Below are 23,554 nucleotides of genomic sequence, written 5' to 3'. Positions count from 1 at the left end.
AAACTGAGCTGTATCTGGATTAAAGAGCTTAAAGGCAGGGGAACCCTCTTACACTGTTGGTGGGAATGTGAACTGGTGCAGCCACTCTGGAAAACTGGGTGGAGGTTCCTCAAAGAGTAAAAATAGACCTGCCCTACGACCCAGCAATTGCACTGTTGGGGATTTACCCCAAAGATGCAGATGCAGTGAAACGCCGGGACACCTGCACCCCAATGTTCACAGCAGCAATGTCCACAATAGCCACACTGTGGAAGGAGCCTCGGTGTCCATCGAAAGATGATGGATAAAGAAGATGTGGTCTATGTATACAATGGAATATTCCTCAGCCATTAGAAACGACAAATACCCACCATTTGCTTCGACGTGGAGGGACCTGGAGGGTATTATGCTGAGTGAAATAAGTCAATCGGAGAAGGACAAACATTATATGGTCTCATTCTTTTGGGAAATATAAAAAATAGTGAAAGGGAATAAAGGGGAAAGGAGAAAAAATGAGTGAGAAATATCAGAAAGGGAGACAGAACATGAGAGACTCCTAACTCTGGGAAATGAACTAGGGGTGGTGAAAGGGGAGGTGGGCGGGGGATGGGGGTGACTGGGTGACGGGCACTGAGGGGGGCACTTGATGGGATGAGCATTGGGTGTTTTTCTATATGTTGGCAAATTGAACACCAATAAAAAATGAATTTATAATAAATAAATAAATAAATAAATAACTAGCTAGCTTGGCAAACATTCCCATGGTCCTTGAGGGCAGAGGTCAAACTATGGAGTCAGAACCCTCAACTCTGGAGTGAGAATAACTTACCACTCTGTAGGGGTATCTGTCAAAAAGGGGACGTGCAGGAAAATTTTTGAGCTAATTAGCGACACAAATTTACAGGGTTAGCTTTAATCTCATCTCTGAAGGGAGACTTTCTTAGAATCTCATGTTGGTGGGACGCCTGGGTGGCTCAGCTGTGGGTGCCTGCCTTTGGCCCAGGGCATGATCCTGGAGACCCGGGATCGAGTCCCACATAGGGCTCCCTGCATGGAGCCTGCTTCTCCCTCTGCCTCTCTCTCTGTACCTGTCAAGAGTAAATAAATAAAATCTTTAAAAAGAAAAAAAAAAAAGAATCTTACATTAGCATATGCCCTCCTCTTTAACTTCATGGTACCCTGTGCTTGTACCGATCCTTGCAATTATCAGACTATATGGTAATTTCTATTTTGATTGCTTCCAGGAAAATATCAGAAGGCATTTGAGGTTAGAAAGCTTGAATATTGGTTATTTTCCATCATACTTTGATAGTTAATATATTGACTTGTTCATAATGAAAAATAAATAAGTAATAGTAACTGAATAATTATGTGAAAATGAATTAAGGAAAATATATTTTAGGAATGATTACAGCAGGGAGCGAGAAATCTCCTAGGAGGCTTTGGATTTGCACATACTCATGTCTCTTGTTTCATTAGTTTCACCTTTAATAACCAATTAAATAATGAAAAGTATAATGAAATAACACCTTTCAAATTTCCCTTCATCTCCTCTATGATTAAATTGCCATGTCCCCTCATCTTCATTCCCCTAAAACCTCATTTATCCTACAAGCAAATTACTAAATAATTACAATTGTATTTACCTTAATTTTTTTAAAGATTTATTTATTTATTTATTTATTTATTTTAGAGGGGGGGGAGGGAGCTGGACAGAGAGAATCTTAAGCCGACTTTGTGCTGAGTGAGGAGCCCAACACCGAGCTGAATCCCATGACCCTGAAATTATAACCTGAGCTGAAACCAAGAGTCAGATGTTTAACCAGCTGTGCCACCCAGGCACCCCTGTATTTACCTTTAAAAGTTGCTTTTTCCTACTATATTTTCATTTCATTGAGGAAAGGACGAAATTATAACTTTCCCAAGTTCCTGGCAAACTCCATAAAACATATGAAAAACTCTAAAAAAGAAATGGTTGAGAAGGAAAGATGTAATCTGAACCTAGATCTGTAGGTATTGAGTTGGAATCAGAAAAAGAACTAATTTTATGATTTTTATAAATTAGAGTTTAAAATGGTTCATCAAATAATCTTATAAGGGGGAGGGTTAAGATTGACAAACAATGTATTTTAGTCCTAAGTAAAAATGATAAATTGTTCAAGAATGGTCTTTGGAATGATAGTTAATGATGGACCATCTGTCTTATCACTTGAGGCTACATTATCGGGAGTATGTAGGTATGTTATGATCTAGACTAAAATTGACCAGGAACTAGAATTAAAAAAAAATAAAGATTTTATTTATTCATGAAAGACACACAGAAACTGGCAAAGACACAGGCAGAGGGAGAAGCAGGCGCAGGGAGCCTGACGCAGGACTCGATCTCAGGACCCCGGGATCACAACCTGAGCCAAAGGCAGACACTCAACTGCTGAGCCACCCAGGTGCCCCAAAACTAGCACTTTTAAACTAAAAGTGTTTTGGGCTGTTTTTTGGTGTCTACTCACCAGGACAGGTGTTTTTTATAAGTTTCTCTCCATACTTATGATTTTCGTTTGCTAGCCACTCTGCAAAAAAACTTTGCCCAAAGCAATAGTACTAAATGTGAATATGACATCATCATAGGATTTCATCTAAGTTTCAAACATTTCTAAACTCTTAAAGCAACATTTCAATTTATGTTCCCTTTTGGAGTTCGAATAAACACTTTATATGTTTACTTGAAATAATACAGTGTGCAGCATTGCACAGAAAAAAAGAAAAAAAAACAACCCTAGCAGTCTTTTGAGAATAAAAACAAATCAATAGTAATATCTCTTAGAATAGAAGCACTTTTGTTGACAGAGGGAACATAGCTTAATGGGAAGCAGAGTAATCTTTGTTTTCAATCAGACTATTGGGCTGTGCATGAGAAATGCATGCTCTGACCACTTGTTTTACATTAAAAGGCGTGTTCAAAATAGAGACAGAAAATTATTTCCTTTTAAAGATGGACACCTTATGGCTTTAACACGTAACACAGAGATAACCTTCATAAGATTTTCTTTGTGTGTAATTTTATGAGTTTGTCTTCAATTCCCATTGAGCTCTATTCATTTAATTAAAGTTAAGCATCCCAGTGACCCAAAGAGATCCTGGAGCTGTTCACATTGTGGGCTGTACTTGTGACTAAGCTATCCTAGGTCCAATATTGGAATTGAAATCTTAGGTGATGATGGTGATGGTGATGGTGATGGTGATGGTGATGAAGAAGAAAGAAGAAGAAGAAAGAAGAAGAAAGAAGAAGAAGAAGAAGAAGAAGAAGAAGAAGAAGAAGAAGAAGAAGAAGAAGAACAACAACAACAACAACAACAACAACAACAACAACAGTGTTACTTTAGGATGGTAACATAAATATGCCCAGAGAGACAGACAAATAGACAGAGATAGCTATAGATATAGCTCTAGATACAGAAATAAATCAAAGGAAAACAGGAAAAAAGTTTTTCTTATCTTTTGCTTCCTATAGGCAATGTGTGAAGAAAACTTACTTGATCAAATTTATTTATTTTTATCTGTAGTGTATAAACAATGAAGAGTAAGACCATATAAGCAATGACTGCTCTAGAGTTTAAAATCTAGTAGTGCTTATTTCTAGTCTCGGAAAATAACTGTTGTTTTGTTTTTCACGTGTAAGTATTTCCTTGTAAATATGAAGGTTAGTAATTATGGGTCCTGTTCTCATGCAAGTGTTTTATTAGGTTATTAGAAAGAGAAACCGTAAAAAGGTGGCTATTTGGAGACTATGTTAGGCCACCCACAGTACAAATTATTCTAGTATTTATGGAAAAATGAGAGCAAACAAATTTATCTTCCTAAACTTCCAATGAGCTCAACTGAAAAGCACATCCAGCAACAGTATTTGTGTGCTTCTCAGGCAGGCTATGTGTTTACACTTAACGTCTACCATAACACAGCCCCTGCTCTCTTCGTGCTGCACACCAGAAGATGTTGAAAGAAATTTTGCTTGAGAAAGTTAAATATTTAAGGAGAAATTCGAGTTGACTTGCAACTACACCACAAAATATATTTTAGGTTAAAAATGGTATCTTGCTTCAAAAGTGATGTTTAAAATATTTTGCTTAGATTCTTGAAAAACAGTATTTTATAACCTCACATGGACATGCAAAAATTAAACGCAATTAATCTAAAAATGGTCCCTGTTCAATGCTATTATATAACCCTTCAGTTCACATTAGTTTCAATGCTTCCAAGTGCAAGGTTTAGTTGGGAAAGAATCTGAAACCAGAACATTCTCTAATATACTATGATATGGCCACAAGGTGGCTCCAAAGACCTAAATATATTATTATACTTCTTAAGAGGGGAATGGATTTTTTACCAGAAATACTAGCTATAATTTACCCTATAAATGGGACAATACTTCAGAAATATAAAGTCATTTCAACCTTCTAATTAAGTTTTGAGGTGTAATTTATAGTATTTTTAAAATGCAATTATTCAAGACAACATATCAAATGATTGAAAACTTTGAAGAATTTGAAGGATTTTGAAGGGAAATGATTATTTAGCTTGCATAATTAATTATTCACCAACATCTCCTTTGTTTAGGTTTTTATAATTAATTTCTCTTCTAATTTTGCACAATTTGATTCTCACTTGATTACCAAAAAAATGAAAATAACTGCAACTTAATGAACTTTTTCTCTAGCATAAAGAACTTTAAAACTCAAGAGAAAGCTTGTCTAATTTTTAATCTTTGGAAGGGTTAATTCTAAAAGCACATACTTTGAGAAAATCTGATAAACTAAAATATATAGTATTATCATACTTTAAATTAGACATCCCAATCAGCCATAAAATTAAATCACTTGGCCAAATATTATAATGAAGTGAGGGGGAAAAAATGAGTGTTATAAAATAATTGCAATATTTAATAAAGAGGGCATAAGACAGTGAATTTGATTAAATGAATAATAAAAATATATATAATAAATATAAACATATAGCTATGAGAAAAAATGAAGATTATCTTTATTATGTTCAAAAAATTACATCTGTTGGCTAGGTTTTTGTAGTCTCTATGATGACTCACCTCTCCTTCATATGTGGATGGATAATAAGGTACTAAGTATATTCTTTCAATATGTGAACTTCTAAAATAAGTATATTAATTAGTCCCAGGTTATAAATAAAACTAAAAGAAAATGAAAACTGTGATATAATTCTGGATTTTAAAAACAAAATTTTGAAGTGAAAGATATTTATGGACTCACGAAAATGTATATTTTATGACCCTAATGTTCTGATTTGTTTTTGTCACCCATGGAATTCATTTCAGATGCTTTTAAAATCACCATATAGAGCCCCAAGGCAGGAAGAAGAGAAGTGATTTTAAAATGATCTTCATATCACCTTAAATGCGAAGGATGAAAAGAAAGAATTATCTAAATAAAATCTGTTAAAATTTTCACGTTTTGTAGCAGAATCAGTCTTCATCAGACAGTTTCTGGAAACTAGTCTAAGAAAGCAGTAGTCCACTGACCTTTCAGCATGTAATATAGACTGCAGAATTATTCTTGAGATTTATGGGTATCCAAACTTTAATGGGATTATTTCTGTAATGCACTGCCTCTGTTCATCATTCTTGTTCTAATTCTCATTACTCTGACCTCAAGAAGGAGAATCTGTGAAAAGAACCATTACTGCAGTGTATTCAGAAATGGTTCATGTTTCACCTGAATGAGTTTATGTGGCTTATGGAACTCACAACTGTAAGTCTCTATCTTTCTAATGCTTTCTCCCTCCTCTGTCCCCTTTCTGGGTCCTTTACATCGTTTTCAAAATTCATATCCATTAATTCCCTAGTTCATGCAATTACCAAATGTGATTCTGAGAATGCAATTTAAGTTTCCAGGCTACATTCTCTCTTTAGGCAACGGACATTTTCACAATCATTAGGGAATGAACATAGCAGTTATATACTGAGCCCTTGCCAGTTACCATAGTAGATCGCATGAGCCCTTTCTAATTATAACAATAGGTACACTGTGTCTTTGGAAACTATATGATTTAAATTTCCATTTCACAAACAAACAAAAATTTGGAATAAAGAAATTATGATGCTATCAGTAGAATTAGTGATAGAATCTGACTTAAAACAGCGAGGATTTTCATTTCAACTCAAGCACAAAATTATTATTATGGAAGTTAAAATTTTCAAAAATTTTGAAAAAGTGGTAGCCTAAGTGCTTTAAAATAAAGTACATTCAATATTAATTTTAAAACGCATAGATCAGGGGAGCTTGGGTGGTTCAATCAGGTAGAGAAGCGTCTGCCTTCAGCTCAGGTCATGATCCCAGGGTCCTGGGATTGAGCTCTGAGTTGGGCTCCCTGCTCAGTGGGAGTGTCTGCTTCTCCCTGTCCTTCTGCCCCTCCTCTTCCCAAATTGTGCTCTATCTCCCCCTCATCTCTCTCAAAGAAATAAATAAATAAAATATTTTTTTTCAAAAAAGGCATAGATCACATGAATTTATATATAGTAATAATAATACCAAAAAAATAGGTAACAATAATATGTAGCACTAGAACACCTATTGTCAGGTATTGTATTTTACATTTATGATTTTAAAAACTCATTAAAAATTCTACTATTGTGTAAGGACAATTATCTCATTCTACAGATGAAAAACTATCAGGAATATTAAATATTAAATATAGAGTAAGTGACATAGGTTTTGAAGCCAGACAGCTTGGTGCCATGGTCCATGCTTTTATCCATCAAAGAAATTCTAGGACAGGCATTCTTGCCAATCTTACCATTCCAAGAAAGGCAATCTCAGTGCTTCTGGCATATAGCCTTATCACTATGTAGTCTTCCTATTAAATACGACCTTCATCAGGTATCCTCATAAAAAAAGGGTATCATTATCATATCAACTTGTTCAAAGAGTGGCCAAGTTTCAAACTCAACAGCTTCTATGTCAGTGAGTATTTTAATTACTTGTAGGAATGTGAGAGCTTCTGTTAGCAATTTTTAGCAATAGAGTTTGGGGTTCTACTTAGTCTTCAGAAACATACATTTTGTTTAGGCTTCTTGTCTGGAATGGGCATATTAGTCTCAAATTTGAATCCTTGCTGCAAGAGGACAATTGGCTACTATAAATGTGACATGTAGACAACCAATTAAGATGGTGGCTCCTAATTGAAGCACTGATTCAGGATCCACTTGCAGGAGTCCACTGAATGAACCTGAGGGTACACAAAAATGTATCTGGAACTAATCTAATGCATTATGACATTTTCTTGGAAGATGCCATGCGGTTTTGAATACAATTGTTAAAAAAGAGGTGAATCAGAGCCCCATATTATTCATTTTATAAGTATGCAGTACTCGACCTTCTTATCAAAACTGGGGAATAATAATAAATCATGTCATTGCCCATTTCATGCCTCACTGTTCCAGAGGTTTGGTTATATATATGTATGCTTTTTCACTGTCTGGTGTATGGTAGGCACATAAGAACGTACGCCAAATGGGGCAATGAAAGAATGAATGAATTAAAACAAGATACTGAGAGGCTTCTTGTGTCCTTTAAAAAAATAGAAAATCAAAACTGAAGATTTTGTGTTAGGTGGAGAAACAGGTGGCTGTCTAAATGACATTCTGGTACCTAGTTCACCGCTATTCTATGAAAATTGAAACATTTAAAACATAACTGCCTAATATTTCTATTATTCATGTAAGATTTACTGCAAACATTTATTGTGAATATCTTACATTAAAACCAAAATTTACATTGGATTGATTCATCTTTATTTCTCTGAATGTGGTATTAAGGGATTGGCTCATAGAAACTTCCTCCAAAATGAATAAAATCAATTAGAAGCTGAGGGAAAATTCTTATTGTTTAGATTCCAAGAAATTATTTAAATGTATAAAGTAAATGAAAAACATAACATCCCAAGAACATGATAGCCCACAACCCAAGACAGTTAAATTAACGATTGTGAATTTTACATCATCATAGATCTCAACCTGATGCCACTATGAAAAATTGATGATGTCCATAAGAACTTTTTAAGGACAATGGTTTATATGGAACATCTTAGTTTGCTGCTACAAAGGACAAGGCTCTTCTCATCCACTCTTGTCTTTTTTTTTTTTTTTTTTTAACCTTGGCCTAACCCAAAATGGGTTTGATCCAAACCTTACCTATAAGATGAAGTGCATAGTCTTTGCTCTGAAATCAAGATAATAGTTGTTATTTCTCTAACTTCACATCTCCACTGGGCTGGATGCCCAGTAGAAGTTGTACACCTAACAATCACATGGCTTTGTCCTAAAAAAGAAAACATGTTTTCACCCCACATAGTTAAGATGTCATATGATGTTGGACACTAATCCAATTTTAAGAAAAAAGAGTTTAATGAAGAAATGATTTATTGTAACTTAGATTTGAGGCCCACTTCATTTCCAGCATTTATTTTTTTGTATTGAAAAGAATATTTGTGTCTATTCACAAGATAGTGAAGTTTTACAAATTAATTTTCAAAATGTAGAATTACCTAGGTGATAAATGTGGAAAATTTGGGCATATATGGCATATATTTAAAAAGACATAATAGCTAGAACAGAAGAGATTCTTAGTGTGGAGAATTCTCATTTTCTTACTTTCATCCATCCAAAAAGGTGGATAGAGATTTCCTGTATCATTAAAAAAAAAAATCCACTTTTGTTTCACAGATAAATTCTATAGAAAATCTCCACTTTTCACTTCTTCACTTCAGCAGGAATATATATATATATATATATATATATATATATATATATATCATATACACAGGAAGAAAAAGTTGAGGAGAAAGAGGGAAGAGTGCCTCTAGGTGCATGCCTGTGTTTAGGATGCAATGTTGAACACATCTCCAAAAGAATAGCTGAAACTTGGTGAAGGAATTGATCAGGAAATAAAGATTTTCTCCATAGGTTTTTACTTATAGGCAAAGGCTTTTGGAGCACTCCCCCTTTATCTAAGACCCCTAGTGGATGCCTGAAACTGCAGACAGTACCAAACCCGAAATAACACTAAGCTTTTTCCCCAACACATACATATTTGTGATGAGTTCAATTTATATAGGCACTTCAAGAGATTAACACTAAATAATAAAATAGGACAATTATAACAACAGACTATAATAAAAGCTGCAAGAATGTGATCTCTCTCCCACTCTCGAAATGTCTGTACTCATACCTTCTTCTTAGGATACTGTGAGGTGATAAAATGCTTATGGGATGCGATGAAATGAAGTGAAGGATGCGGACACTGCGACATAGCATTAGGCTGCTATTGACCTTGTGAGGATACGTCAGAAGCAGGTTCTTCTGCCCTCAGATGACAGTTGACTCTGGGTAACTGAAAGCTGTGGAAAGCATCTTGGTGGTTTTCACTCTCCAGAGACTAACCATCAAAAAGTCACTCTTGTGACTGCTTAGGATGACTGAGCACTTACCATGATTTGGGAAGAAGCCCCAAAAGAAACAAAGAAAGAAAGAAAAGAAGAAAATTTTATACTTGACAAGGCTAATTAGTAATCACTGCGTGCCCAGTTTTTGCTTATTTGATTAAAGGAGTCGACCTATGTCATTTTACTCCAATGGTTTCTTTGCTTTATGTAATTGCTAAAGCAGATAAATACTGTGCTGTTGGTATAGATAAAAGTTTATGTAATTCATATCATTTATTTTATCAGCAATAGAATTAAACCAATGAGTTCGAGGTAGCGAATTTTTAATAGTTTAGTTTCTTTAAAGCAAAGTTTTTAAATAAAATAAGAGTCTACATTTAGAAGATGTGCATGTTAAACACCAAAATCAGCCCCTCAGATAGTACAAATTTTGTCAAGTCAACCTAAATAAAAGACTATTATTTAAAATCAATGCTTGTAAGTCAAATTATCTAGAAATATTATGTGCTTCATCTAAATTTGAAGTCTGATTCAAGAATTATGGAAACATTTATTACTTTTAGATATCCCAGAAGTTGCCATGGTTTTCAAGTGGAGTTGATTTAACTTGATTTTATTGGGAGTAGAGTTACATACAAAAGGAAAAATCCGTCATTTTTAAAATTTATATTAGCATTATGCAAAAAAAGTACTCAATAACCTAGGCAAATAAATTGATTGCCTTTCCTCTATTCATATAATTATGCCAATTTTCAGCTTTGATTCTTGTATTTATAAGTCCTGCGTGAACATTGCAGAGAATTATCAGAGTAACCCAAGTTAAACATTTACTTTATTCAGTTTATTGATTAATTTCCCATACATTCTGCTTAACTCGATTATGGTGACAGTTTATGTTTCCCAAATTTTCCACTGAAAATGAGAAGGAGCAATGATAGTTCTTCACAGTGGCTACGATGGACATTTGCTCATGATTTGTCAGTTTGCATTCTTATCTCAGAAACTGGTAATATCTGTATCATGCAACAAAGAAGAATCAACATGTCTAATGAAAGGCTGCTTCCTGGAAAGTGCAATTTATGCTTAATTTATTTTTAAAACCAGGACTGTCAAACTACTTCAATATCCTCTGTTACAGTAAATCAACAAAGATTCCCAATCAATAAACCGATGTACTGAGGATAATAACTCATGTCTATGCATTCTACATTCTGATACTTTGGAGAAGTCATTTCATTAATAAATGCAGCGTTTCCCATACTTTGCTTGCTAGTGCAGTAAACTACATTGGTGCCAATTCCAATTCCTTAAAAGCCTAGGTGTTACACTATCTAAAAGAATTGCTTTCATTTTAAAGGACGTGAACCAGCCAACTGAACTGTCATACACTTTATGCTATGATGCAAAGAATAATGTGATAAGTCAAATGTATAATGTGGCAGATGATAGAACACTGGCTATAAGATTCACAGGATTTACAGAAATATTATTTCACCTAGAGTAGTATTTTTAAAAGGCACATGGAATGCTCAACCAAGGACCTTTGTAATTGCCATAAATGAAGGAGGGGATGAGGGAAGGGGGGAGAGGGACAGCGAGGGGAACAAAGGGAGGAGGGAGGATGAGAGAGAATGTGCACTGCAAAATTTCTGAGTATCAGCAGGGCTCTGAAGTGTTTAGACATGTCATTTAATGCTGAATTCCTTGTTGTGAAGCAAGGCTCCACCTTATAGCCTATTGCCTAATTCTGTCCTGAAATCAAAGTGTTACTTAACTTTATTTATTTGTGCATCGTGTAGAGTATGGAGAATCAAGGCCGCTTTCTAAAAGGAGGTGGGAGCATATAGAGATCACATGGTTTGATAAAGTGCTTTATAATGTCACTGTCAAACTCTCTACGACATCCCTCTACTACAAGGGATTGTTATATGAAGGCATTTCAACTCCCAGAGGCAGTCATTATTTCCAAGGAATGCTACATTTGATTTCTTAAAATGAGGTAAAAGGAAATTTCACTGTATTCATTCTTATTCAATTTCCAGTTTTCCCTTTCTTTAAATCCCCCACCAGCGTCATGATGTTTAACAAATGCCTCTTCATAATAGAGAGGAGAGACCATCACATACACTGCAAAAGAGAGAATCTGGATAAAACTGTAAAGATATTTGTGAAAACAAAGCCCCTTTATTCCTTAAAAAAAAAAAAAATCAAGTTACTTTTTTTGGGGGGCAAGAAGTTGCACTGGTAATAAAGAGTTAAGTGAAAGTTATGTTGAAACAATTTTTAGGAAACTGCCAGATTATTTAACTGATCAATGTTAGCATGACATTAAGGATAATGCATTCCCAGCAACCTACAACTTTAATGGGATGGATGCTTTCTTACAACGTTTGCCTCTTGAGTTAGTTGAACTGAGCAGTGACAAAGGAGATACAGCAAAGGCAAAAATGGCCTCATGTTTTAGCTCTCCTTGCGAAAGACAACACAACTGTGTTTGAAAGGGCTCCAAGTCTCATACTAAAATGTCAAGTGAAGTGAGGCTGCTGTAGAGCAAGAAAGGAAGAAGAGAGGTGACCCTGAGCTGATATTGTTATCTTAGAAAACAGGCACTCCTTGTTGATTGAAATTTTCTCTCGTTCTTCTGCGTGAAAAAAATCTGTAATTTTGAGTGTTGAACTTATTAGAGATAAAAGCAGGGAATGCTATACTAGGGCTCTGTGGACATAATCCAAATGCTTTAGCTAGGAAAAAAAAAAAAGAAAAAGAAGGCAGAATCTAAAATGTTTATTTTTAGGACATTTCTTTCTACCTGCATATTCCGAATTAGTTTAATTATGACAAAATACAATTTTCTCAGTGAACTCACTGGTCTGAATGAAGTGGCAAGAAAGGGAAAATATATTTTTCCTATGTTTGCTTTCATTCCTCAAATATGTGTTCATGATGACATTCCTTGGGCTCTGTTTTTTTTTTTTTTCAAAATATTCATAATAGGGACCATATATACTTAGCATAATGCTTCATCGGTCTCACCATTGCTCAGTATAAGCCTAACAAGAATGAGGGCACCATTCCTGCCACTTGGTTTTTAACTTCAGCCTATTTGAGAACAAGACTGCTAAATATAATATGGTTAGTAAAGTGACTTTTCTGAGACCCTTCAGGTTAATCAAAAGTAGAGTTTTCAAGCATAGCCTTGAAATTTGGAAGTCAAATACCTGCATGGAACTACTTAGAGTTGGCATAAAATATGTTTCTATTTCTCTGCTTATATTTTGTCACTTTATTTCACTATTTTACAAGCACTTCTAATGTGGCAACAGCATTAGAATGCATTTTGCATAGTAGAAATAACAATATATTATGGCTAATACTTTTTTAAAATCCAAGGGCTAGACCAGAGACAGTTGGGTTTATACCCATGATTTGTATTAATTGCTTACTATGCAACACTCTTCCTGATAATAACACTTAACAAAAATATGGTTCACTTTGCTGCTGAATCAGCAGCATTGGAGCACATTAGGCTGTGCTGCAGCCTAGCGGAATGATTTGGTATAAAAATGACATATTCCAGGAGGACACAGTGTTAACACTCGCTGCAAAGTAGGTTAAGAAACATAGGAAATAAGTCATATGTCCAGAAATCCCTTAGATAATGTGTGTTGTGTCTCAGTTATTTGTTGATATGGGAAATTAAGTGAAGATCGTGATTTAAATCCTAGAGTCGAAACAGGGTTCACATATTTTGGAATTAACCTTTTCATTTCAAATATACTCTTTTCAACCAGAAAAAAAAATAAAATCACACCTCTTTTAGATTACACTACTTTCTTAATAACGTGCCAGAAATGTATATCACCCCAGATAGAAAATCAATTTTCTACCCCTCTTTTCTTTTTTTTTTTTTCCTTTTTAAAGAAAATCTCAGTGTAGTAAAAATCTGACACTGTGATGTTAAATTGCATACCTGTCTCGTGCTGGTATCACCAAATAGCTAGTGTTTATCAACATCTAGGAATATCACCTGAAGCACTGAACAGGTACCAGGAATTTAGCCACTCACCTCACATACATGCATATGTATGTGGATGCCACACACATTATACGCTGCTTTCCTATTTCCCTGGCTCCCCCCACCCCAACCCAAGCCATATAAGTGTATGGAATTCTATTATTTGATTGGAGTCAGGGAAGGTATATGCATTCTCCGGGGAAGTCAGTTTGTTAAGCAGCAAGTATCCGAAACCAAGAAAGTATCTGATTTCATGAAAACAGACATTGACTCCTACTTTCATAGCAGCTGAAAAAAAGTGAAGGCAAATGAAAGAAGCATTTCTTTATATTTTTATCGTCAGAATGGATTTGTATTTGATGGGTCCCTAAGACACAGATATATTGTGCTTATATTTGTGTACTCCCACCCCCACACACACACCCCATAAACTACTCTTTCCTTATGCATTACACACTGAACACATACGTGCCACCTTCCCTACACCGCAGGGAATGGGGACAAGGTAGATGGTCTATGCAACTTATCTCCCTATTTCTCTATGACACAGCCTCTGCCTTTCTTCTTCCTCACTTTAACTAAAACTGAACCTCGAGCTCTTGTCAATGACATAATGTTTTCATGAAAGTTCTACTAATTAAAAATCCTCACCATACCAGACCTAAAAAATGAGCACACTCTTGCCAAGTGTTATTCACCACAGAGAAGCTCTTGTAGCTACATTTTAAAGAAGGATAGAGGGAGGGGGATGGTGTGGAGGGAGAAAGTCTACTAACATATGCATTGAAGTAGAACAGTTGTCAGCATCGGAGGGACAGAAGATTTTTAATATAGATCCTTTAAGAGAAAAGGAGAAATCATGCATCTCCGAAGAGCTGAGAGTAATGGATGTGCAGTTTTGGATAAGAGAAGCTTTTGCTGGAATGAAGAACCATATTATAGGAAAGAGATTTCTGTGCTTGTTTTTTTTTTTTCTTTTTCTTTTTTTTAAGCAAAAGATGATAGGGCACTTTTAAAATGATGTTTGTCTTTGATTGCACCTGTAGACCCCCCTCCCCTTTTTTTAATGATAAGGAGATGGTAGGTTTCTATTGTGGTGACATAAAAACACTTTCGGACTACTGCTTTTGCCCACACTTACGGTGCTATCAGTAGTTACTTGTTGGGGGCATGCATTTAGACTTGCAATGTGCTGCATTAATTTAACACCACATAAAATATGGATTTTATTGCAGCAGAGACAATAAATGCTGCAACTGCTGACTACATGCATTTAGTCTCCCTTCTTCCTCTCTCCCCTCACTTCTGGCTCAGATACGAAATGTGAATGCAGGGACGATGCCTCTTCTATTTCGGAGGAATGTCAATCTATTTTATTTATGTAGATGCTTAGTGACCATTGACAGTTTCAAGGAACCTGTCTTCTGCTTGTCATTTCTCTTTATATTGGACGGACAATGAACTATGACTGTGAACAAGTGCAGAGTGAATCCATTCACACGGAATGCAAAGTAATGTTAGATGATGTTAGAGTTCACAGCAACAAGGTTATCTCCGCAACTGATTTTTAAGACACAGACGAACAAGTAGGAGCATGACAGACTGCCCTCCACGACATATTTTTAGCATTTGTCCAGGGCGCACGGATTCACAAACTCTCCTATCATGACCCGCTGTTGAGCCTAATACATAATTGATCTAGTTTTCCATTATCTCCTATAGAAATTCGAAGAGGTGGTTTCTAGAATCTGATGTGCGGAGTTTCATGCTTATTAATCTCAGGTGTTAAAGATAATTATTTGGAAATAATTGCTCAATGCAACTTAACAACAAACATTCCCTCCCCTCCCATCTCCCCAGGGAAAGAAAATGAAAGCCTTAAGGGGGCTTGGGGGGGAAAAAAAAAAAAAAAAAGAGGAGGAGGAGGAGGAGGAGGAGGAGGAGGAGGAGGAGGAGAGCATGAAGTCTTCCTACCTTTTTTATCAGCTTCTGGATGACGGAAGTTGGCTGCAGCCAAAATCACCCCGGAGAGATTGTCACCGTGTCCCCCTTTTTTGTTTGTTTTCGGCTGTTATTTCCCTATCGCCGAGGCTACTTCAATCTAACTCCAGCTCTCGCTCAGCATCACTTTCAACTCTGGACGGCAGGGAGCCGCGGAGAACGGGGGCGAGCGCTCGCTGATTGGCTTTCATTCAGTGCTTTCTGATTAAGGGGAGGAAAAAAAAGAGAGAGAGGAGAGGAGAGGAGAGAGGAGGAGAGGAGAGGAGAGGAGGGGGAGGGGAGGGGAGGGGAAGGAGCCCTTCCTCCCGCGGAGAGAAAGGTTCTGCGGCGGGAGCCGAGCGGCCGCGCTCGCCCGGGAGGTTAGAGACCCGGAGAGCGCGGGCGGGGGGCGGGGGAGGGGCAGGGGCAGGGGGCGGGGCGGGGCGAGCAGCGGGGGCGGGGCCGGGCCGCAGGGGGCGGGGCCGTGGAAGCCGCGGGGCCAGGGGGTCGGGGCGCAGGGGGCGGGGCCAGGGGCAGCGGGGGGCGTGGCCGGAGCGCGGGGGGCGGGGCCGAGGCGCAGGGGGCGGGGCCGGGGAGCAGCGGGGGCGGGGAGCAGCGGGGGCGCCCTGCAGCCCAGGGGTCGCCCTGCAGCCCCGGGGTCGCCCCGCAGCCCCGCGCCGCGGCCAGGCCTCCCAGCCCAGGTGGCAGGCTCGGTGCCCCGGGCTCAGGTGCCCAGCTGGTCCCTAACGCAAGCCCGGCGCCCGCCTGCTGCTGGCCCTTCCTGCCCGATGCACACCTCTTCTGATGGTCCAGCTTTCTGCAGCGTCTACCTCCCCCTCCCCCCGCCCCAGGCTGCTGAACCCAAGCCCTCCCCCCCCTCCAGGGCCAGGTCGCCTTGCACCCCGAGCTGATGATGCCTTGCCACAGCGATGTCACTGGGACGTTCATGATTTTTTTAAAATTTATTTTTTGCTTTCCGTGAACTTCCTTTTTTTTTTTTTTTTTTCTTTTTTCCTTCGGTTGTCCGAATAGCTTAGTTTTCTGACTTCTTGTCCTCGCGGGGACATACCCTCCGGATGGTTTCTACAATGCCCCTGAGCCAGTCTTGCTCCTCAATCTTACGTGCTGTGCCTTCTGATAGTCTATAGATCGAGTATTTTATTCATGATTTAACTATGCGATTAATTAGTGCTGTTAAGGTAGTCAGACTTCGGACTGGCCACCATCTCCTTCTTCTTTTTTTTTTTTTTTTTTTCTTTTATCTTTTTGGGTTGGTTTGTTTCTCAGAAATTTGAGTCTCATGCCCAGTGGGTGTGGGGACAGAGGTAAATCCATCTGGGTGCTTCTGTTTCTTTCTCAACCATCTAACTGTTCATCTCTCTATTTATCTATCTCTGCATGGAGTTCTATTCGATCAAAACCTTACCAAAGGATGTCAGTATAGCTCCACAAAATAATGCACACCTTTATATTTCTCTGGCTAAGTGTAGGATTATCTTTAGGGTAATTAAAATTTTAATATGTGCTCTGAAATAGTAAGATACTACAAAATAGTTTTAAACCTGGAGGAGGGAGGATGAAGGTGATCTTGTCTAGCAATGACTTTTCTAAGGATGGATAATACTGCTCAGAAATGTTAAATGACTTGCCTAAGGTGACAGGGCTAACCAGTGATAGGGTTAAAATGACAATGAGTTGATATTTCATATTGATAAAAACATGTTTATATCAACAGAGAACATGTATTTACGCATCTTTAGAATCCCACTTTCCTACTGTTTCTAGATGTCGTGCCACCTCCTAGGTACAGAGTTGATCATTGCAACACCAGTAGCTCCTTTCTACAGTCGGCAGAATGAGGAAGGAAAGAAACTCAGGACGGGGGAGGAGGGCGGGGGAGAGAGATGTTAAATTAGATTTCAAAACAGTTTTACCATACCAAATGTTATTATATGACCCATGTTCCTAATTACTTTTATATTTCACAATGCCAAATATTTTGGCTCAACAAAATGATAGAGTGGAAAGAGACTTTTTGAAACTCTTGACTTCACAGATGAGGGCTTGAAAATCTGGAAAATTGTAACGTATGTGATAATAGAGCTAGAATTCTTAAACTCATTTCCAGATTGCTTACCCGTAAGTTTTTAGGTTTTTTGTTTTTGTTTCTTTTTTTGTTGTTTGTTTGGTTGGTTGGTTGTTGTTTTTTGTTTTGTTTTGTTTTGTTTGTTTGTTTGTTTTGGTCTTTTATCAGAGTGCCTTTAGAGTCAGGTAAAATACATAAACAAGCAAACATTCCAGTTTTTTTCCTGCAACACACTTGTTAATATACATTAATATGCTTGTGTGTTCAATATACTACTGCCATTGACATATTAAGGTTGGTTGTCAAGAGAAAGTATAGAATCTCATGCCCTGTATATGTTACACAGTGTTTAATTAAGTGCAGGAGGACTGGTGTGCACACACATGATGGCCTCTTATTAGACTGAATATTTTGCACATCGTTGCTAGTTTCAGACTGAATGGCTGCATGATGTGAGGACTTGTTTGGATTTCATTTAAATGGGTCCGATTTAAAAAATAACCAAAGGCTGAGATCAGATGTGAAATGCTGTTTTATTCCCCAAAATGCATGATGTGATGATGTGTTCCTAAACAACAGCATCCTAACAAGATAGAAGTTTTTTCTCTTATATAAATTTCTGAGTTGATATCATTGCGGTGGGGTCTGTGTAGTTACCAGAAACTCAGGCTTCTTCTGTCTTCGTGCTCAAATATTCTGAAAGAGTTGAACTCGTATGTGTGATCCAAGAGAGGTCACCCCTACCTCTGCTTTCTAGAAAGAGAAATAAAATGAAGAAGCAAAGGATGTTCCCTTACATTTGATTTCATTGGCCGGAAATGAGATACTTGGCCACAAATTAGTTGTAAGAGAGACTTGGTAACGTAGTATTTATTCTGGAAAGCCATTCGCCCAACTAAGGTCATCGATACTATTAGAGAAAGAGATAACAGAATTGGATACAAATAGCAGTCGTGCTGTCAAACAGTGTATCATAGAGTAGTATATTTTCCGGCTGTTTAGGAAAAAAAAATGTTGTTTTTGTCTAAAATTCAAATTTGTCATGATGTTGAAGAATGATATCCATACAAAATGACTGTAATAATATTTTTAAACTTTAAAATGTGAAACAGTGGTTTTGCCTGTTACTGCACTTTTGGTTTATGATCAGCTAATATATTTAGTAAATGATAAACAAAACACCCATGTATTCCAAGTTCAGGAGCGATAGATATGAGAAAGAGAGAGCGTTCAAATCATGAATTCTATTAAAACGTATCCTGTTTTCCTCAATGCCCTCCTTCTAAGAGAGAGACTCATATGCAATATTGTCGAATATAAGCTTTAGTAACAAAAATTAAAATACAGAACAAATAGAATGGCACCTTAAAATTAAGCCTCTGATGAGTTCTGTTTTATTAAACCAATATCATTTATTCAGTTCCTTCTTTGTTTTCACTCTGTAAATGGGTTAACTTGGGATTCTGCTACTTCTCTATTTCTTTTGAATTATCTCTAGAAATACTGTGTAAACTAGTCCTGTGAATTAGAGAAAACTTCTCCATAGTCACCACTGTTAAGAAATAGTGGCCCATGAAAAGTCATAAAGACAGACAGTAAGGTCTGCATGAATGAGATGAATGACTCACTGGCTCATAAGTGTCCCTCATTGTAAGGAGAGGTCACATGTCCATTATAGGAAAATAAAAGCTGGTGAAAACTTGAAAAAATGTATTTCTATACTTTTTTTTTTTTTAAGGATTTTCCTGGGGTGGGAGGGCAAAAGGGGAGGAGAGAGAGAGAGAATCTCAAGCAGGCTCCACGCCCGGTGCAGAGCTCCATGTGGGGCCCAATCTTTGGCGCTGAGATCATGACCTGAGCCGAAATCAAGAGTCGGATGCTTAACCAACTGAGCCACCCAGGTGCCCACATTTCTATACTATTAAAACTAAATGAGAAATTGCACAGAAGATGCCTGACTATAATCATAAAACACTCAAGAAATTGAAGAGCGTCCTGTCATTATAATAATAGGACTCTCTGAAGGCTGACCCCCTTCAACAAATGGAAAATACTCAATTTTGTTAAAACCAATTAAATAAAACAACCTTGTATTTCATGTGGAATTATCTGCCTAAAAGTTGTCACGTTGTCGTTAAACAATAAATGCCAGTCCTTAAGGAGTCGCTTACTAAAGAGCTACGTACTTGTTAAAATCAATAACTTCTCAGCCACCCTTTCCTGGGTTCCTTCTAATGGTATTAGAGATAATATCAATTCTCACTATAACAGAAAATTAACCCAACCTAGTTGTCTCTGTATGGCTATGAGATGAATGTAAAGAATGTCTACACTGCTTCCTTCTCCACAAATACATTGGAGGAAAAATAATTTTGCGTAGCTTTTTGACACATTTTTTTTTTCTAATTTCCTTCCAGTCTGCCTTATGGACTGTAGAGTCTGGAAAACTAAAAATTACATTCCCCTGGCAGTGAGTGTTCAGGGTGGGGGTGGGGAGTGATTCATATGCTGTTTTTCAGATGTCCTCATGATCCTTAAATTAGAAATTGAGTCAAATAAGGAGAAAGAGAAGGTGGAAGGCATTGATTTGGACAGCACGGAGGAAGCATGGTTTTGCAGCCACCCTTACCTGAGGCACTGCTGGCAGCTGCTTGCATCACAGGAAGGGATGTGTGATTCTGGGGCTGGAAGTACACTTGCTAACCCTCTAGTTTTTACCTTGCTGGTCATGTTGTAAATGACCATCCACATTAAAAAAATGCAATTATTGTTATTATCACAATTTTTATTATCACCTAAAGTGCCTAGAGTGGTTTCTGTTCTCTGCAAATAAACTGTTACTGAAACCCCTGTTTCTAACAGTAACTTCTGTTACTGTCACTATTTAACCATATTTCAACATTTCTTAGATCATGTTACTTGGAAGTGGGAAGAGGGAGGGTTGAGCCAAGGAAACATTAAAGTATCAATTAGCCAGTTATGTTTTCAAAACTATAATTATTTTGTAAAAACAATCAAGAGGTAATGAAAGGACATTTGATCCTAAATGTTTTATGGTCCTCCCACTCTCCCCCCCACATAAGCCATGTGTTCCGTGTACTTTAGGTATAAAAGTCAGAGCTGGTTTTCTCCTAATTTTCTTAGCTCACACCTGAATCACATTGCTTGGTTTTTTTTTCCCTTCTATTTTTAATGTAAAAATTTTTGGCTGCATATGAAAAGATTTACAAGTAAATTGAATCCCATCTTCTTACCAAGACAGAAAAAAATAGATTGGATATTTCTCATGTTGATTGAAAAGTAAATTCTTACTCAATCTGATTGCTTGCATCCATACTAGAATAAGGTTAGTGGCCTATTTTAAATTTTGAAATATTGGTGAACTAAAACTAATCAGGAATGAATTTTCCATTGTCTGGTTATGATTTCACTTTATGCCTAAAAAAGTGAATGAAAGAAAAAAATCCTTCAAATAAAAAAAATAGTGTCAAACAATAAATTTTAAGGGTAATATGTCTTCAGGTGCATTTAATGAACAATAATATAAATCTTTTTTTTTTTTTGACAAAAAGTGAGAAAGAGTCTGAGCAGGGGGTGGGGCAGACAAGTGAGGGAGAGAGCATGCCCAGTGCAGAACCTGATCTCACAACCCTGCGATCATGACCTGAGCCAAAAATCATTGGATTCATAAGTGGCAGCCACCCATGTGCCCCTAAAAATATAACCTTTAATTTTATATTTGAAGTTGTATTGTTAATGCTAAGAACAGGTTTGAGTGGTACAAGCATCATTTAAATTAATAAGATCCCTGAAAAAATTCCAATAACTCTTAGAATCTTTTTAAGAAGGGCAATATTTCAAATAAGTTATTATGAAAAAAAGATTAGACAAGTCATCACTATTGTTTTATTTATTTTTTTCCCTAAAATATCGTTTCATTCCTCCTCCTGCTTTCTTTCCCATATTATTTGTCAATAACTTAAGTTGGGGGTATTTCAACCTCCTTAGAAGCTATCAGATTAGCTTGCCAGCTTCATGGATACTCCGCAAAACATATGGGATTCTAAGTCAGAGACGGAAGGCATGGGAAGCAGCATGACTGTCCTATTTGTTTCAATTTCCTTTGTCTCTCGCATTTCATTTGAATGATGGCTGATGTGGGCTCACATGAATGTTGCACATGTGGTGACTCTGCATTGTAACTAAAGGACACCAAGCTTAGGGAACCCCACTTTTTCTACAATGGGCTGTGAACAATATCCTAATCATCCTCAATTTTTGATCCACCACCCCTGAGATGATGTCCACCACCCATCAATTTTTGATCCACCACCAAATGATGTCCAAATGATGTTCAGGTTCCACCACCTCTGAAATGATGTCCAATTACGGTGTTCTGCCTTCAGCAAGAATCCTCTTAGGTCCTTTTAGCCAGAAATCCCATCTAGCGCCCTCCTCATGCCTGATGTTACTTCTTAATAGTTTTGCATCCACTGACCCCCGTCATGCTCCTCGGCTATGAATTCCCATTCGCCCATGCTGTGTTCACAGTTGAATCTCGCCTTCAGTGGTCCCTACACCAATCACAATGAACTCCCTCAACAAAGTCTTCCTTACTAGGCAGTGCCACTGAATAATTTTTTCTTTAATGTCTGGGACAGTAGTTTTCAAAATGCAGTCTGTGGACCAATGATAGCATCACCTGGGACTTTGTTACAAATGAAGATTCTCAGACCTACTGAATCAGAAGATCAGTTCTAAACTATGGGAGTGGTCAGCATTCTGCGTTTTCAAATGTCTTCATGGTGAATCTGAGAGGTAAAATTTGAGAAGCCCTGGGCTGCAGTCGCTTTTAAAGCAATCTAGAAAAGAAAGAAACCCTGACTTAAAACTCATGGTTTACAAAGAAGAGATTTGTTTATGCAGTCACTTATTATTTTTAACACACACACACATACAGATATATATGGATATATATCCAGAATCACCGCAAAACATATGCTGTTTATGAAATTATAGGGGACAGCTATAACCATGGTCCTGGCTAAATAAGGATTTAACCATCTAATGAGAGACAGAAATGAAGACAAGTGATACACGAAAGTAAATGAAGGGGAAGAAAGAAGGGAATTTTGCCAAGTGTGTCACGAATGTAGAAGCAGTTACTCTCAAGATTCCCAAATACAATATTATAACTCTGATGAATGTCAGTTTTGGTTCTCATGCCGGCAGTCAACATCCTTGGAGAAGAATGGCAGTGAAAACTCCGGGGCCGTGATGCTTCGTCCTAGCAGCGTGTTGATTAAACAAAGTCTTGCCACAGTTGCCAAGAGAACAGACCAGAAGGAGGAGTTCTGAACCCCTTTCTTGTAATCTCTAGTGGTGGTGGTAGCTTGCTTTGCATACAAATGTCTGTCCTTACCCCTCTTGTGATTACATTAACTCCTGTGTAATCCTTCATGGGATGGCATTCTTGGAAGTGATGAGGAAGTGGGAATGAAATAATGAGAAGAAACAGGAAGGGGAGAGTTTCATAAAATCAGATTCCAAAACTAAGGAAAACCAAAAAAAAAAAAAATATTTTTTTTCTCACGGGCAGGACTCTCTTTATGGGTGCACAACCCGCATAGTCACACACAGTTCTGTGCTTAAGAAGGGGCCCCAATTGGATTAATGCATTGCCAGAACATTCTTGAATTTCTTAACAATTTTTGAAAAGGGGGCTCCATGTGTCGTTTTGCATTGGGGCACAATGCAAACGATTTTGTAGCTGATCAGGTTTGTAACCAGCTGACAGTGCTGATGCAGAATGATGTCACCTGTGGACTAAAAAGGTCCTGTCATAGATGAATGTTTGAACAGTAATCAATGTTGACATTTAACAGACAAACACATCGATAAATCGGTCATTAGTAAACAAGGACAATAAAGTATACTTGACTCATGTTGAGCTGGGCTTGACTCTATAACATTTGATCTCTAGTGTCAAGGCGTTGGCATAAGGCCTCAATGAAACCAGTAGGTAAAAT

General features: G+C 37.5%; 1 protein-coding gene across 3 annotated transcripts in view; it reads right to left on the bottom strand.

Moving 5' to 3' along the window:
- LOC144313063 (cadherin-10) overlaps positions 1-15,826 on the bottom strand; it is a 175,545-nt gene extending 159,719 nt beyond the window's left edge. The window contains exon 1 of one of the 3 annotated variants that reach the window (XM_077896363.1): positions 15,434-15,826. The gene's annotated coding sequence lies outside the window, so the exon portion shown is untranslated. Of the gene's footprint in view, positions 1-9,230; positions 9,379-15,433 lie in introns of those variants that run through there. The other 2 variants (XM_077896361.1, XM_077896362.1) reach the window with 2 other exon arrangements.
- Between the last annotated feature and the right edge of the window lie 7,728 nt (positions 15,827-23,554).

Source organism: Canis aureus, chromosome 4, assembly GCF_053574225.1.
Source record: "Canis aureus isolate CA01 chromosome 4, VMU_Caureus_v.1.0, whole genome shotgun sequence".
NCBI classification, from domain to species: Eukaryota; Metazoa; Chordata; class Mammalia; order Carnivora; family Canidae; genus Canis; species Canis aureus.
Note: the sequence above shows the minus strand (reverse complement) of the source record. Positions and strands in the feature narration are given on the sequence as shown.